Here is a 17,781-nt window from a genome sequence, read left to right on the forward strand (position 1 = left end):
GAAAAGATTAAACCTACTCATTCATTTGATTTTCGGGAATACTGTGCCAATCCAGCAAGATGTACGCCCTGATACACTGTGTTAACCACTTTCTGGACGCCTTTAAGAAGGAAACCAACTCGGAACAACCTGCTTTGGTACCTTCCGTGATAAAAGAGAAGGGTTCTAAATGAATTTTTAAACAGAAATACAATTGTCATACATTCATCATAGGCCTTCAACCTGTGAATTTACAAATCTGTATATACATAGACATGAGTGATCAATGCAGGGTAAATACTTGTCTTGATGTGTTATGTAGCTAGAGCGTTTTCCTGACGTCATATATTATGTCATGTGATGTCATGAATGATTTTCTTAGTTAACCTTTGTTACCCATAATGCTTGTTTACACGTAATAGCAGAACGATAACTTAAGCATTGTCCCATACTCATGTTTACTGATCGTAGCATCGATTGTTCAGATTGGATGACATGTTATTGACATGCGATTAACACGAAACAGGTGCTAGGCAATTCCATCCATTGTCGTTTTCGACATGACGTAAAACAGCGCGTGCATGCACTGGTCGGGTATGTTTTAAAGGGCTTCAGTGGACAGATTCATTTCAGGAGGCTATAACCATGCCATGAAACGGTTTTTTGGGCCTTGGTGGTTTTTATTAATGTATGTCATGTTGCATCTTGGATTTGCGGTTTTGGGTTTAAATGATAATATTAAGGTTTCATATTGTACCTCACTGAATTTGGATTAACACAGATTGTTGGTGAATATTTGCAGATTATCTCTCCGTAATATAATGGTATGTACTACCTTTTGGAAAAGGAGGTGTGGTATTTGTGATTTAGCATTTCGCGTTTAGCAATAAATATTTTTGTTGAAACTAAATCACCAAATGAGTTAGTTATTCTGTTGATATACGGTTACACGAAGTATACCTGATCAGCTATAACATTCTCGAATGAATAAATGTTAAGTATAATTCCTAAAGCGTGTGTGTGGGTAGTGAAAGAGGCGTGGGTAGGATGTGAGTGCGCAATCCTCCACCCCTATCCACAATGTACAAGCGTATGTACTTGTATGTGCTTCGTGCAATGCAGTATCCAGATTCTCCACAATTTTCAACTGTCATGGACGTTACTTCTCCAACGTCGTACAGCGGAAGGTACATAATCAGTGTTCTGTGACGACTTGTGCTCGTGTTTATCCAAACATAAAACTATTTTCCTTCATGACCATCAATGCTTCACAACATCACATTGTCCTGGAACACAGGAGGAATATTGTTGTCTCGGAATGAGTATACTTTGTCTTTGTGTTGACGTGTCATACAATAATAGATAGCACTAGCCTTTCATCTAATGTGGATCATTAGTAAACAATGTCTGATGGAGTCAATCTCGTAAATAACTGACCACAAAGGAGTCTGATCCCACTTTCATTATAACCCACAATTGTATTACCAGACTCTATTAATTATCATGTCAGTGAATGTCAATGTGACATTTCAATCATTTGTCCATCAAGACATTTTCCCGGAATACCAATGGTTGTCTGAAGGAATCAGACAAAGTATTGTCCTTTGATATGCTTACTAAATGTATTATCGACGTATCTAAACTGTTTGCATTCTGTCAGTTACAAAATATCATTCTTCACTGGTCCAACTTTGTTCTCAGAATATCTTAGATACAGTTATGAATATGATCAAATTTAGAAAGGGGTCCATTGATCAGCAAAAGACAAGATCAGTAACAAACATTTTTCAGAACAGCTTTAAAGAAGATATAAGCCCGCGTCAAACTAGGAACTAGAAAACTTGATTTAAATTACTCAAATTGACTCGAACAGTCACACTTGTTCAAATTGACGGAGACTGAACAGATCGAGTGTTCAGGCTTGGTGACGTACTTCGACAGCGTGGACCGTTCCTCATAATATCAATCACTGGTTTGTTGGATCCAGACTCGACATTTTACAGGCCGCCGTTAAAAAGCTGGGTTATTAGTACGTGTATGTCTATTAAATGTATGTCATGTTGTAACGTGTAACGATTTTGCGATTTGTATTAATATGTGGAATTTGATGTCGTGAGTGACACGTGGACTAGAGCCCATTGATTTCTCTGCGGAAGTTTTAACCAATCACATTCTTTCTGTTTAAGTTTCATTTCGGGTCTATGCCTCAAGTACACCGACGTTTTATCTCACATAATCATGATCATCAAATTGTTTACTTAATTGTTTTGACGAACTTTATTCACGTACTTTCATTTTATGGCAGTATATTTTCAGATTTGAGGTCTTACTTGTCGTTGTAAAGAATCTTTCTTTGGGCAGTTTTAGCCTTCAAGGCAACTATTAGGACTTGATATAAGCCACACAAACACATTATTCCTTGCCCTTCCCGTACTATGAGTGTAATAACTCTGGTCAAACCAGAAACCAATTGTATATAAACCAACGTGTTGTATTAGGAATGACCTTATGTGTATAAACTGGGCACATTTATGTCAAAGTGGACATAACCACTGAAGTTCGTGACGCCAGATTGATTTCAATGATGGTCAGACGGTATAAACATCTACTAAAAGAATTCCTTGGAACAGATATCAATATTGAGAGCCTTTACGCGATCATGAATCGATCATTCTAATATCACTTGTTAACGATGTCCTGTTTATGGTGGTCACGTCTCAATTGCTTATTAACGACATATCGGAACTCCTTTGCCTCGATCAACAAATAGGGCAAAGGACTCTCTTGTTTTCAGCTTTACAGTGGTTCAGAGTTAGTGTTATCGAACCTTTACTTTATGTGATGGGGTTGAGGTGTGTCAAGCTGTAAGTGGATCAAATATGGTGCCATGTCTTATCTTCGGACGAAAAGTAGTTAAGTGGATACATGTGCACAATACACTGTTTCGACACTTGTTACCTGTAGTTCTGGAATCGTGTTGTACAATATTATGCCACGAGATTATGTAGGGAAAACCTTTCATTTTGTACCTTTTACTTCACATTTCGTATTTAATTGAAACACAATGTCTATGTGATTTATTCACGAAAATGTGAGTTTGTCACATTCAGTCATAGCTGACATTATGTTTGTCTAAATCAGTAGAGGTCTGGTTCGCAAGGTAAAGTGTCCAGCAAATGCCACAGCAGGTGAAGTTACCATGCTGTGGTATTAGACATATTGACTCCAAATAAGATCACTTTTCAATTCAAATTGTTTTGGAGAAAATACATCACTTAAATAACTTTTCTTCTAGGTACCATGCCACATATGGCCACATATTTACAAAATCATGTTTCTTGTCTGATCTGTCCAAATCTGATTCACCATGTGCCTCAGTTATCAACAAATGTGCAGTTACTTTCAATAGTGCTGATTTTGCAAGAACGTATTGTCATATATAAGTATATAGAATGCTTACACGGCGTTCAGCTCATGTCACTTCTCCCTTAAGCTGGGAGTTGATTAAAACCATGATACTATACCATTACTTCGTCATGTGCATCGATCTGTTCTCTAATAGTCCGCTGTGGTTCGCACAGGTAACGAGCCTGTCGATTATTCCTGGCAATGAAAGATGTTAAAGGGCTTTAGTAAATTTGTTGTGGTTTCAGTAATTATAGGAAAGGGTAATGTACAAAAATTCTACTAAGCCTTCCTAGAGCCTGTGGCATTGCAGCCTGACATTAACAGTTATATTTACACCCCTAATGGGCCACAGCCACGGAACGTAATATCAATAAATGCGGCGAGTATTCACCGGACCACCGAACCTTAAAACGTTTAAACCCAACATGGATCGATATCTCACCAATGGCGTGAATGTATTTACTTATGGATATCAGCTGCTTGTGCAGAGTATCTCGATCCTATAATCTTGGACGACCTGGTAGATAGTGGATGGTTCTCAAAAACACATCAGCTATAGGTTGAAGGGATTTACCCCGTACCACTAACCATCAGTTTAGAAGGCAGACCAATACAGCGTAGCACACACAAATGCTGTTTCATCTGTAACATTTGAATAATATTTGTGGGCAAAATACAATTATTGGATATTTTGAATTGATATATAAGTTTGTTATTCAAACTTGTTAGGTATTGTATAGGTAGGTATCTTGCTTGTAATCGAGATTTTGTTGATTCTGTACTATTGGCGAGGCTGATACATCCTTCCGAATTCATCCATTGACCTCGTGGTTTCAATGGAACGTCACACATGTTATTTCCCTGCTACTAAACTACTTATCCAGATCTGCAGGTGTCTTATTACACCAGACATAAGAGCCATATATCCGCGAAAACGTTAGGCGATTGGAATGGACGGTCAGTATGAAGATTCTAAAAGTTCCAGCTGAAGACCAGATATCTTCAGGCAGCAGGGGGCGGTCGGGTAGCATAGTGGTTAAAGCGTTCGCCCGTCACGCCGAAGACCCGGGTTCAATTCCTGACATAGGTACAATGTGTGAAGCCCATGTCTGGTGTCCCCCGCCGTGATATTGATGGAAGATTGCTAAAAGCGGCGTAAAACCATACTCATTCACTCACTCAGGCAGCAGAGTCAAGAGGCCTCTCCGAGTGGACAAGCCAATGATCACGACATATGGTCGACTGAGAAACTGTTTAGTGCTTTACGAAACAAGATAAACAAAGGTACCGAAGCATTATTAATGCTGATTAAGACTCACCGTCAACTCACCATTATGACGGTATCTCCTGACGATGTCACTTCTTTTGTGAATAATATTGTATGCATGCTGATACTATGAAACAGTTGAATAGATTTGATAAATCACAGATCTTCTTTATATTTGCTGTCAAGATCTCACATATTAAAAAGGAAAGTGACTGAAATGAAAAGTGAAGTGAAAAGAGTCCTCGATATCTGGTCTTTCATCTGTACCTGATAATAGCATTGTTCATATTTGTTACGGTTTGAGATATGTACACCTGTCAAGCTTCTGCCACTTGGTACAGGGTTGACATAGAAATTGCGCAACTCGTTTCAATAAAAAGGCTCGATATGCAGCTGGTAAATTCCCGACTGTCACTGCCGAATGCTTTCATCAATATGCTGGAGTGAACATGCTCCGCTCACACACTGATTAAGGAGAAATCAGAAAAGCAATATTTCTGCTTCGAGTGCATTTCTCGCCATCTGTTGTCCTCTACCAAAACGTGATAACACCACAACCCTCTTATTCGATTTTGGAAGGTGTAAACCCGATTAAGTGGATGGTGTCCGACGCGAGCGTAATGGCGCTTAATGAGTAGCGTTTTAAAAAGGGAGTACCTTCCTCGGTTGGATCCCTGGTCCCCACGCTTCTGTAGACTTAAGGCGAGAGTTGAGTAAATTAACACCATGATGAATGCGCATGTAACCCTCAGTGGGTATGGCATGCGTTGAGAGATTGAGATAAGGACCGAATGGCAGCTCTTAATTAGCCGGCGCAAATAAGTCAAGGCGATTTAAGAAAGGTGCTTGTGACGACTCCAGGAACAGCCTGAGATGATTATTGAATAAGTCATTGATCAGAATTACATGGAGATAGCAAGCCTTGTAGGAAACATGTCAAGTGGTCTAAGATTTCCTCTACACAGTGATGAAGCCTGTTCAACGTACCGCTGGTAAGTAACATTCGGGTATTCACCAACAGGTATTCACAAGTTCACCTGCACGTCCGTGGAACAGGTGTTATGTTGTCAAATGTGAAATGTGTGTAGTGTAATCAATATGTCACTATACCCATACTCTCTGCGTCGCAGAAATGTTATTATATATCATAACTGATCTGAAGCAAAGGTTCATGTGTAATTCTAACGGGACATAATTACTGCGAGTGTGTGCTGTAAACGATATTACAGGCATAAAAATACAGATGAATTATTTAACTGTTATGTTAATTTCGAGGTCTTATATGTACATATATGAAACATATGTATCATATATGTGCTATCGAAGATTTATTATTTATAAATGATTAAAAAATGTAATTGCCTATCTGTTTCCGTAAAGGTACGCCCTATTATTACATTTTAGGGATGCTGACATATCATTTTACAGTATGTTCCTTAAATCATAAGTAATTAAAGAATAACGAAAGGAAATGGTTGTGAGATGGTTTCATCTCTTACACCGCAATCAGATTTATCTATATGCAGTGCACCAATTGAAATATTTGTATTTATTCTATTTGTATTCAAAATGCCAGCTGAATTCATGTTAGGAATATTAAATTGCTCTGAAATATTCGTCTGTGATCAATCGACTTGTGGGATTGCCAAAGGTAGTAAATATTTCTGATGCATAACACAATTATGTCATTTGAAGTAGCAATTCGTAAAGTTTTAAGTTCATTTAGATTTGTTTGCCTAACGTTTATGCGCTGTTGTTCATGCAATTATTGATTGCCTATAGTCACATCAAACGGGGTAATGCGCTGTGCATGTATTACCGAAATTCACTGAGCACAATATGTTTGTAATGCGCCATGAAACTGATACCGATTTCATCATATTAAATTGAATACACATGTCTATGAATAATAATGATATGTGATAATTAAATAAGTACGAGACGAACCATGTAATGGTTGGACTATTTAATGGCTGGCGATGCTCTATCAATTAAACTCAAACGATTTAAGCATTTGATTTAATTATAACATCTGCAAAGTTTCAGAATTCCAGTTGGTACGTGCCTGCCATAAAGAATGCTTTGCTCTTTTTGGTGCGTCTGAAATGTGAATGAGGACGGTTTGTATGTAGTAAACAACGTCGTGTTTCTTGATAAAATGAGATGACATGCATTTGAGGTTTGACCACCAAACACAGTACATCATCGGTCCTTTGGTCCCCGGGAACATGCTGTTTCCCTGGTCTAAGGGTAAATGCTGTTTCTCTGGTCACCGGGAGCATGCTGTTTCCCTGGTCTATGGGTAAATGCTGTTTCTCTGGTCACCGGGAGCATGCTGTTTCCCTGGTCGCCGGGCACGTGATGTTTCTCTATTGACTCTATTCAACCGTTCATTGTTAATGTCTCGGTCGTCTCAACGGAATGAGAGCGGTTATTACGTGCAGAATCGTATTATTTAACAGAAAGACGAAACTTTCACCCTTTTCAAATTTTCATTCAAATTGTTTTGTTTTTTACAATACAACGTTTCTCATTTCAGTTAGTCAGGCAAGCTATTGTTTGACTGTTTTCTTTGTAAACACACATCATGGCGGCATCTCATTTTAAGCCATCAGTTTAGTTACACAGACAGGTAGGAAAACAAAATACCTCCTTCAGCAGCTCACCGTTGCTTACACGAAGAAGTCGATGTGCAATATTTGTGTGAACCTTGAGTGCCACTATAAATGGAACATGATAGGTAATTAAATGTATTTACACGCACTCGCTTGTGCGTGGAGACAAATCAATCCCGTACACCTGGATCTAGATCCTGCATATAATACTAACTAGACAATGTCTCTCACTCACGGGGGATCAGCCCCCTTGTCATCTCCTTTGGGGTGAGAATGTCGTTAATAAATATTGATAATTGCACGTCTCTTTGATACGCATTGACACAGACGGGAATAGTGGTAATTTACCGTGTCTCAGACAAGCAGTGTATATTGATGAGTATTTGGTAAACATATGGGAACATGAACCTCACTCCCACTCACTGCCCAGAGTGAACCTGATATTACGGAATGCTGTGCTGGATGAAGGTCACGTTTCCTTCACTGTGCGGAATACGTCTCAGACGAGCACTTGGAAAATGGATGTTAAACATTAAAATCGAATAATCAGATACTCAAAGTATCCAATTATCCTATTTCCTATAACTACATGTCTGTGTGAAGCTGAGAGATACAGGTACTAACAGCAACTCACTGACATTTGTCAGAGAAAGGACGCGAACAGATAGACCCATATGAACATAATGAGGTAATTCTTTGCAAAATCTTTGAATTTACTAATGTCTTAAAAGCATGTATTGAACTGTTCCCCGGGCTGGTAAAAGTACATGAAATACACATGCCCCAAAGTTCATCAACAATATAACATTATACATTTCAGGACAAAATGTTTACAATTTCTGCGCGTTATATTACATCTGTCTTCATGCAGTGTTGCTGTTTACAGAAGTATTAATGTGTCACGCAATATAGCGTATGATTATAACAGATGCTGTTAGTTAAGGGTCTAAACAAAACAGTAATTATTAGCCTCTTCATGTGAAACCTGCCGATTTCGTTTTTATGGTACAAATGCGCATCAGATTCTGTGACCTGGTTAAACATCCCACTGTAAATTGTTTAGTTCACATGGTGGTGTATGTTTATTCGGAGTAAAGCATCAATCATTCCTCAGTTATCGTTACTCAGTTTTAATCAGTGATGGACGAAGAGGTGTATAGTCTGGCATACAGACCCTGAAACAAAAATGTCCAATACAGCTATTGCAACTCTATAAATGTTTGTAAGTCTAGATTACTGTAGTTTCTAAAATGAAGAGATTCGCTGGGCCCTTTGTTATTACCTTGTATTAAGATAATTTAACAATGCTTTTTTCTGTAAAATAATTTCATTACAGAGTCTACATTACACGTTACGCGTTTCCAATATGTTTGGTTATTATGAACATAAAAACATACAATAATTCTAAATTATTTTACATCTAGGTATATCTAGGCAATTCAATTCAATTCAAGGTATTCACAAGGAAAGGTTAGTTCTCTATTTATTATTACAGTTATTCTATGAGGAGAAGGGAGTTTCGCATTATTTTGCTTTACGTAAATTCGGATGTCACAATATTTGCAAAAAATTACACTGGAAGCAAATGGAAGTATACACCCATGGTTGATGGTGACAAAAATGAAACAAAGAAGAAATGGTTATTCCATGGTGATGTATTTGATACGGTTGTTGCAGTGTTTTGGCGGCTGTTTCAGCCGAGTGATATTTTGATGCTGTTTGTCATTTATTGGTCAAATCCAATTTTCAAGTTTATACTTTCTCTTGCCCGGCAGTTGAGTTGACATTGCAATAGCTAAGCTACATAAACCCGATTACTGCCATTCTTTTCGGGGATATTGCATCACGTATTGTTTTCACTTACCTGCTGTACTTGACCTCTAATGCCTTGGAATCATGTTTTTGAAATCGTCGGAATGAGCACTTTTATATTCGAATGTTATCGGCGATATATCTTCGTGTACATGAATCGCTATGAAAGCACAAAATATCTGATCTAATATCCGACTGATTGAAGATGTAATGAAAACCATATTTTGTGTACATCGTCATATAAACCAATAAAAACTTTGAGAATTATGGAACTGAACTGCAAATACCACATCACTGTGTTTTATTTACCAATCGGATTGCGGCACCAGCATTCATTTGATTTAAAGTCAGCAAAATGTGTCCCTTGCATCCCTTGCATACACGACGAAACCAGTTAAAACAATATGCCCCCTCGCCATCGTATGATGGACAATTTCACTGTACAGAAATAAAAAACAAACCTCCTGAACGTTGCCATGTTTGAAGCTGTCGGACAAAATGTCAGATTTGTCTGTTCAGTCATGTTGATTGATTGACATGTAATGGTGGATAATGCACACCCCGGTCCTGTTAAAGTGGAATTGTGAGTTGATGTACAGTGTGTCGGTTGTGTCTGCAGGCTGTGTTCGTGTGCTGTATGTCGGTTGTGTCGGTTAGCTGTGTGTTGGTTGCTGTCTGCAGGTTGTGTTGGTGTGCTGTGTGTTGGTTGCTGTCTGCAGGTTGTGTTGGTGTGCTGTATGTCGGTTGTGTCTGCAGGTTGTGTTGGTGTGCTGTGTGTTGGTTGCTGTCTGCAGGTTGTGTTGGTGTGCTGTATGTCGGTTGTGTCTGTAGGTTGTGTTGGTTAGCTGTGGGTTGGTTGCTGTCTGCAGGTTGTGTTGGTGTGCTGTATGTCGGTTGTGTCTGCAGGTTGTGTTGGTTAGCTGTGTGTTGGTTGCTGTCTGCAGGTTGTGTTGGTGTGCTGTGTGTTGGTTGCTGTCTGCAGGTTGTGTTGGTGTGCTGTATGTCGGTTGTGTCTGCAGGTTGTGTCGGTGTGTTTTGTGTTGGTTGCTGTCTGCTCGTTGTGTTGGTGTGAAGTGTGTTGACTGTGTCTGAAGGTTGTGTCGGTGTGTTGCGTGTTGGTTGCTGTCTGCAGGTTGTGTTGGTGTGTAGTGTCTCGGCTGTGTCTGCATCAAACATCGCCTTAGCTAGTCTATTTACTGTCGGGGTGCGCTTGTTGTCAGTTCGAATCCAAGATGTACTTGTATGATCTCTTGTTTCTCATCTTTGTTTGAATAAAGCAAACAAGCTACTACCTTAAAATGACATGAATTCCATTTTATGTCTTCGTAGTTAGTCGCCTAAAACATCATCATCAAATAACTCGCTTGTAATAAAACCATCATTTGTTTAATGATTATGAAGTGCAAATGTTGAATGTGTGCATGCAGTTTTAATGTAAATGGCAAATTTTATAAAATCTACTTCATGGATTGAATGTCTTGATGACTGATTCGTTGTCTGAACAACTCATTAAACAGGGATGAAATGGCTTAATCGCCATCAGTGTTTACACATCAAATCCTCCTCTGTCTGATGGAGATGACTTAATAATGACAAAGCGCTTTGATTAACGAGACTAACTACTTGCTATGTTAGGAATAAATAACAAAAAGGAAACGGTCCTATTTCGAAGTCTAGAACTAATTTTGGTCTTCAGGACGAGGGTTCTCAGTCTCACAGAAGGAATTTCCAAATAGTGAATTTGTTTGTTGTGGACAATAGATGATGTCATAGATGCATATCCATAAGAAAACTTGAAACAATGGAGCAATAGGTTATATCACTGCAAGACAGGTCATCCTGACCGCGGTCGGTCACGTGACGTATCATGCTGTTGGTACCAATATCAAAGTCTGGAGATGGCGTTCTGGGACAAATTGAATAACCTGGCTGCAGGTGATTGCGATTCCCTTGCTTCCAATAGTCCCACGACGTGGACCTCGTTCCCCCAAGCTATCTTAGCAGAACCGCTATCGTAAGTCCAGGATACAATAAAGGGATTACTGCTACGATTACTTTTCAGAACAGGGCCCCGTTCCACAAAACTATCGTAGTGCTAAAGTGATCGTAACTCCCATAGTTTAACATAGACTTACGACTGCTTTCTGAAACAGAGCGCATGGCCTTGATCAGAGGAACGAATGATACACATCCAGTGTAGGCAAATTAAGCTCATTTGAATGGACTTTTACCGATAATAGCTATGTAACATGATATGCTAATGACATAACATTTTATGATATGTTTTAATTATCGTTTGCCGTCTATTAGCTGTACTACGTGCTCATAAAAGTATGGTCAACTTTGTGCCCACCAAGCGTTGTAACATTCGACACCATTATAAGGCAACATGTAGGTCAATTTTGACATTTCCCGTCGACCCTGCAACACCAGCATTATCAGTGAAATGAAGTTCATGTTGAAATAATTGCCATCAGTTTGTTTTATCCAAAGAGGTAATTCGAAAGACAGTTGTAAAACAGACAATACTTGCTTACATGTACACCACCCAGAGGGTAGATAATCTGAATAATATGAAAGACAAATAAATTAATGCTTATTGAAGATCCAGTAAGATTTGTTAATGCCAGAAACGTGACGATTGTATTCCTGTCTCAGTAGAAACAGTTATCGATTTCCGACACCCTACCGAAGGATCGTATTCAAACATTTACAACCTACATCCAAACCCTACACCGTGGACGAGGAGGCTCTCGCCCATGCCACGTGGTGAGATAGGGGCATCAGGACACTTTGTGGCGACAATGTCACGTTTGAGATAAAACATTTGGAAATTGGCTTTTTCGGTCTGCCAGAAATCTGATGGAGGTTCAATACTTAGCAGCGAGGCGTTGACAAAGAATATCACCATCAAACGATTGCAATAGCTACTAGAACTGTGATGGTTGGTTAAAGTTCACTCACAAGGATAACTCCTGTTAAAGGAAGCTGTCAGTCTAATGTTTATGCATTCGAACGCTTGAGATGCAGCCTATAAGGTTTAGAATGGGCCACATTGAAATAAAGCATTTCAGTCGTTTCATCTTTTGATGACATAAATATTCTTTCCTTCCTTGGAACTAACAAAGCGCTCGCCTCACCAGACACCGGCTTGTTTGAGCAGACCAGGATGGTTCCTTAAGAGCAACGTGAACAATGGGAATTATTGAATACTATACCCAACATATCTGTTTAGTGTTTGCTATGTACTTGCCTCCAATAAGCGAGGAAACTGTAGTTGGAAATGGATAGCAACATTGTCGCTGTTGAATACCATATAGATTGCAGAAGTATAATGAATCTATTGGCTGCATTTTATAGCAGGAATTTTGTTGTTTATATGCTACATTTTTGCAGTGCGACAAATCGATAACATAAACTGCACGGCTTTTGATATAGTCAAAACACTATTTACCACTTGCTTATGTATACATACCCCGCAAAATAAAGTATTCATAGTTCCATAAATATAGCCAACGTTTAAAATCGTTTCTGGTAACAAACACAAGGTACACAAAATAATACAGTCATATTGAATTGAAAGTCGAAACCACTGCTTTAGTGTCATTGTCTGTAACTGCTCCATGGCAATATGTTTTACCACCCTTTCAATTGCTTCATCTGCTCCGTGCATCACATGATGTGAACCAGTAAGTTCGACCATCTGAAGGGGGACACACTGTTCTAGTCCTGGTACATTTCACCATGAAGGTAGAATCCTACACACCTAAATGAAATCAATTTCATGTTTAGATATTTCCGAAGTACCGAGTAACAGTTACCGATGAACTCAAGCTTTAGGTATTTTACTGTAACTTTTTTTGAAACATTCTCCTCACTAATGGTCAAGTGAGGATATAATCAAGAAAATCCAAAATCTCACTTTTTAGTTTCACTATTTGTTAAAACAAACGATCGAAGATGTCAATTCTTAATTCTAAATTGAAGAAAGAAGAAATAACAAATAACTGATATGATGACCAACATATTTGTATGGTGAAAAAAATGTCAATATTCATCAGTATTAATTCGATATGAAATCGGGAACATATAAGATGACGAATTTCACCAACATTCCACTCGCCTATCTTAACAACTGCACATGTGCGTTGTCGAAACTGCATCGTATAAGTACCTGCTTGGTACACACCTTTTTGTCGAAGTTGCGTATAAACTTCGAGTTATCCGAGGCTCTGCACAACCGAAAAGGATGAATAAAAAAGGAAAACACAGGGAACAAGCTTTTACTTCGAGAAAAAACGTAACTTCGACACAACGGTGTTTGACTGTGGAACAAAAGTACTACAGTGTGAAAGCTAACTAGTAAACTATTGGAACATCCGCTAAATATACGACACCATTCCCTTTGGTAAATTTTGCATGGGTGTATTTCGTTTGCAACCTAGTGCACGTGTCTGTTTGCTGGATGCGTGATTAAGTAAATATATATATGCAGATTCTGGATTGCTCTAAGCGAGAGAAACATCTGAATTAAAAAAAAACAGCCTTTGTTGAAGGAGTCTATTAATCACATACATCCAAACGATTCCATTTATTTGCCAGATCCCGACACTTCAGGCGGCAAATTTTTATATCAACACGGGAGTTCTTTAACTGAGAAAGGTTTCTGTGAACTAGCTGTTCAAAAGCAGCTGCAGCAATCATAGAAAAAAAAGAAAACTAATTCCGTTTCTTTCTGTAATCGATCAAGAATCACTGTTCGTTTCCTCGAAGTTTGTTTTGATACAAGGGCCTATCCTGTTGTTGGTAAGATGTATCTATGCAGGTCATGTATTTTGATAATCATCGATGCATAAATATATGTTCTAAAAACACACATTCTGTTCAAGGGCCGCTTTTACAACACATTTATAACACTCACGTTACACATATGTACAGCAATGTTACGGTATATGATCACTGCGATCAATACAAACTGGTATATAATGCGATTACACGGAAGCAACCAGGGGGTAAATTTTCAATGCCACAGGATAATCATGTCAACGCTCATGCTAGGTTTAAGGTACTTGCTTTACCGCCGATGGTTTTGTAATATCACAGAACTTGTAGGTTATTAGAAATGTTGAAACTAAAGATCTTTTTGACATGATAATAAAGTATTGCAAAATACTTAAACGTATATTGTTTACACAAGAACATATTGGCAATGATAAGGCGGTAACAGATATGTTTTCAATTCAACATCTTTACATAATCGGCACAACCGTAATGCGCACATATTCGATTAAATCAGGATGGTTGGTGTACATGAATAACGTCGTATGCAGCATTTGACTATCCATACCATGTGTTTGTGACGGGTCCCGACGGTGTGGCAGGATACGGTAACCTTTTCGCGAACACCTGACATCATCACTGCTGGTATTTAACAGTGATTCCTACACATATGGCTATGAGAAAGTTTGAATCAAGCAATGGACTCTGCTTTTAAAAAAGCAAGTAGTGATTTTTTATGAGTATGAAAATGTGTTTCTTCGCTTTTATTTATGTATAAAATGAGTACTTGATCAGGTTCACAACATTCAAAATCGCAGCGCCTCATCGTTTTAGCGTTTTTGTCTACATGTGACAGAGGAATACTTAGAAGTGGTCACTATATTGAACTAACATTAGTCAAATTGATACACTGTATGTAATATGTTGTAGCAGGATCACGAGGGGTACATGGGATTGTACGCGTCCTACGTTAGGCTTTATATCATGAACCGGAGGCGAGGGGGATAAAACCTATCGAGGGAAGCATAAAAACCCATGTACCCTGAGTGATACTGCTACAACGAATTTGTCTTAATGACATGTTTTAATCTGCTATTGTAAAGGAGATTAAAAACATTCAAAATTGATAGAAAATAGCTCTTCGGTTGAGCTGAGGTTAACGTGTGCTTTGTCAAGTGACTTTTATTGGCTCCGAAAACGCGTGCTTTTTTTTATTCGAAACGGGGTATAAAGGAGTTATTCTCCCGCTGAGAAATCCACGTGCAGCTTGTTTTCTTCGTGGCGTGGTTTAAGGGATTTATTCTCCTTCTCAGAAATTTGGGATACTTAGTATTTTGACAAGATATCGTGATTCACACTCGTGTACAAGAATGAGGGACCACATCCTGCAAAATATAAACCCTTCTCATGAATCGTTTTCATCCTAAGCCCATTGTGTATTCACAAACCCACCATGAGCTTGAGACGTTTATTCTATAGATAATTCATTGATAACATATAAGTGAAAACGAATATTGAGCCAATAAGGATGCTATCCTCAGTATCCGTATCAGTATCCGTTCCTCGAGATAAATGCCTAATGACACCATTGTACTTTTCTTGACAGAAGTATATTTTTGACCTTTTTCATTTGAACTTCACAAGGATTCGAGTGTTTCGGCATGTTCTTACTAAATAGATGATCTAAAATACCCTACATCTTACGCGCGTCTATCTATGTTAGATGGATGTTCGATATTTTGTTCTTTGGAATTTACGTTCACTACGAAGTAGGAAGTATTTATAGGGTCAGCCTTGTGACTTTCTTTCCATATTGAATTTTCAATCACATTGCATTCTTTGTAAATACCCACTGTTTATCAACTGCTCTGTTTTTCCTGACAAAAGTATTGGCAAGCATGTGTGTTATACTGTTCTAAGTTAAGTCGGATCATAAGATTCTGATTTTGTGAAACCGACATCCATGTACATTACAGGGTTATGGGAATACATGATAAGGTTTCGTAATAAGTCACATAGAATTTTTTCGATACTTGCTAATCGTTGGTCACAATGTTCGTGGAGCACTTACATGGATACCACAATGCATGATACAGCTTGAGATATATATGTCTACACTTAAGACGACCATCTGCCGACACTTTATGTAATTGCCAAAGTGGATTCTCACAATCTGGATTTATTACTCGGCATCAGTTTAACGAATTGATTCAATTCCATAACAACTAAAGGTTTTGGTTTTAGCTGAGATCGCTGTGTTGTTTTTTTCGAAGATGCAATTATATTTCCAGACCAGGAAAGTCCTTCTTTCACTCATCATAATATATATGGGTATTAAGAAGAATCGGAATTATTGGGAACAGCAAAACCTTCTTGTGGTTTTGTGGTTTTAGATTAATTGTTTTGAAACTTCCCAAACCTTTCTTTAGATTAAACATGTAACATAATGTCGTTATGTCTTTAAGCTATGTTCGTGAAGTCATGAACGATGGATGACGACATTGTGGATTATTTCTCTCTATCCGGTGATGTTACATCATGCTTTCTAACTTAACAATCCTTGAAAAATCAGTAATATGCACGTGTATTCGCTGGATGTGTCTATCCTCATAATGTTAATATTGTCTTATTGGAACCATTTATACCCATGTTCATAAGGTTCACTGATAGGCAACGTTAGATGCTAATACCACCCTAGCAGGCGATGCTACGTGATACCCATTTACGCATATATGTACGCACATGTATTTCCAATGTATTTTCTATAAATAATTGGTGAAGTTGATACACAGTGCCGTGCCGTGCACAGTAAACAGGCTCATGTTCATTATCAAAAGTCGTGAAGCGGAATATTAACTATGAAACTCAATAGTATACACTGTGGATGAAATATGCTGATGCGACATAATGCCCTTAAATGCCCATCCCCATCATTTTCATTACTATGCAATTGATACAGAAAAACAAGCAAATGATCCTTTAGTTATGAGTTAATTGTTGAATGTGTTGACCAACATTTCTATAAATGTCACGGGTGATACATGGCAGATCCTGATCGTCGAAGCTGCTCCTTTCTCTGCTTATCTGAAACGAAGCCGCTGACATAACCAGAAATGAATTATTTGCAACATGAGGATAGTCACGGCTTTGTTATATCCAGTGGGGACGCGCCTGGTAGTGCCTTTGGAAACAATAATAAACAGTGTTTAGAAACTACATTGTTTTCAATAGAGAAGGTTAATTGTCATCCGCCATTGGCCTTAGGAATGAAACCATATCAGTAACAGCTAGCATGACAGCACAATAGGTGGACACTACTAAGGAGGCCTACAGTGTAGTTAAGGAGGGAGAGAACGCAGTGTAATCAAGAAAAGCCAATAAGTTGTCATCGTCATTCGAAGGAGCGGTTGAGGTGAAAAAATGAGAAAACTCATTGACATGCGTTGTGTCCTTCTTTGCCAAATTAACATGTTCGATTCAACATTGAGTATTTTGGTAGTGTAGGTGAGGAAAACCGCTATCATGGAAACAGATCTTTTTTGTTCTCGTCTCGCCTAAGAATTGTTAAGTATAATGCTAATTTGTTACAGGACAAGTTGTATTACTTTCTGATATAAACGACTTATGTATCGACACCCATCCACGTAGTTCTTGTATATGCATGTCTATGTAGACGCGTGAAGTATTTGTTTGTTTGCTCGTTTGTTATTTAACGCCGCACTCAGCAATAATCCAGGTATATGACGGAGGTCTAAATAATCGAGTGTTGCCAGACAATCAGGTGATTGACATCATGAGCATCGATGCACGCAATTGGGATACGATGACATGCATCAGCCAAGTCAGCGAGCTTGACCACAAGATCCCGTTAGTCTCTTCTTACAACAAAATCGCCACTTATGACACGCAAAGGTTGCTGTA

The 17,781-nt window shown here is 38.5% G+C and overlaps 1 protein-coding gene across 2 annotated transcripts in view; it reads left to right on the top strand.

The window, feature by feature from the left end:
* The window catches only part of LOC124132269 (G-protein coupled receptor dmsr-1-like), an 80,670-nt gene that overhangs the window by 19,280 nt on the left and 43,609 nt on the right, over positions 1–17,781 (top strand). Inside the window, exon 1 of one of the 2 annotated variants that reach the window (XM_048394302.1) lies at positions 5,589–5,646. The exons of the other annotated variant lie outside the window; for it this stretch is intronic. The gene's annotated coding sequence lies outside the window, so the exon portion shown is untranslated. Of the gene's footprint in view, positions 1–5,588; positions 5,647–17,781 lie in introns of those variants that run through there. 2 annotated transcript variants of the gene reach the window in all.

Source organism: Haliotis rufescens, unplaced genomic scaffold (assembly GCF_023055435.1).
Source record: "Haliotis rufescens isolate VD_foot unplaced genomic scaffold, xgHalRufe1.0.p SCAF_13, whole genome shotgun sequence".
Taxonomy (NCBI): Eukaryota; Metazoa; Mollusca; class Gastropoda; order Lepetellida; family Haliotidae; genus Haliotis; species Haliotis rufescens.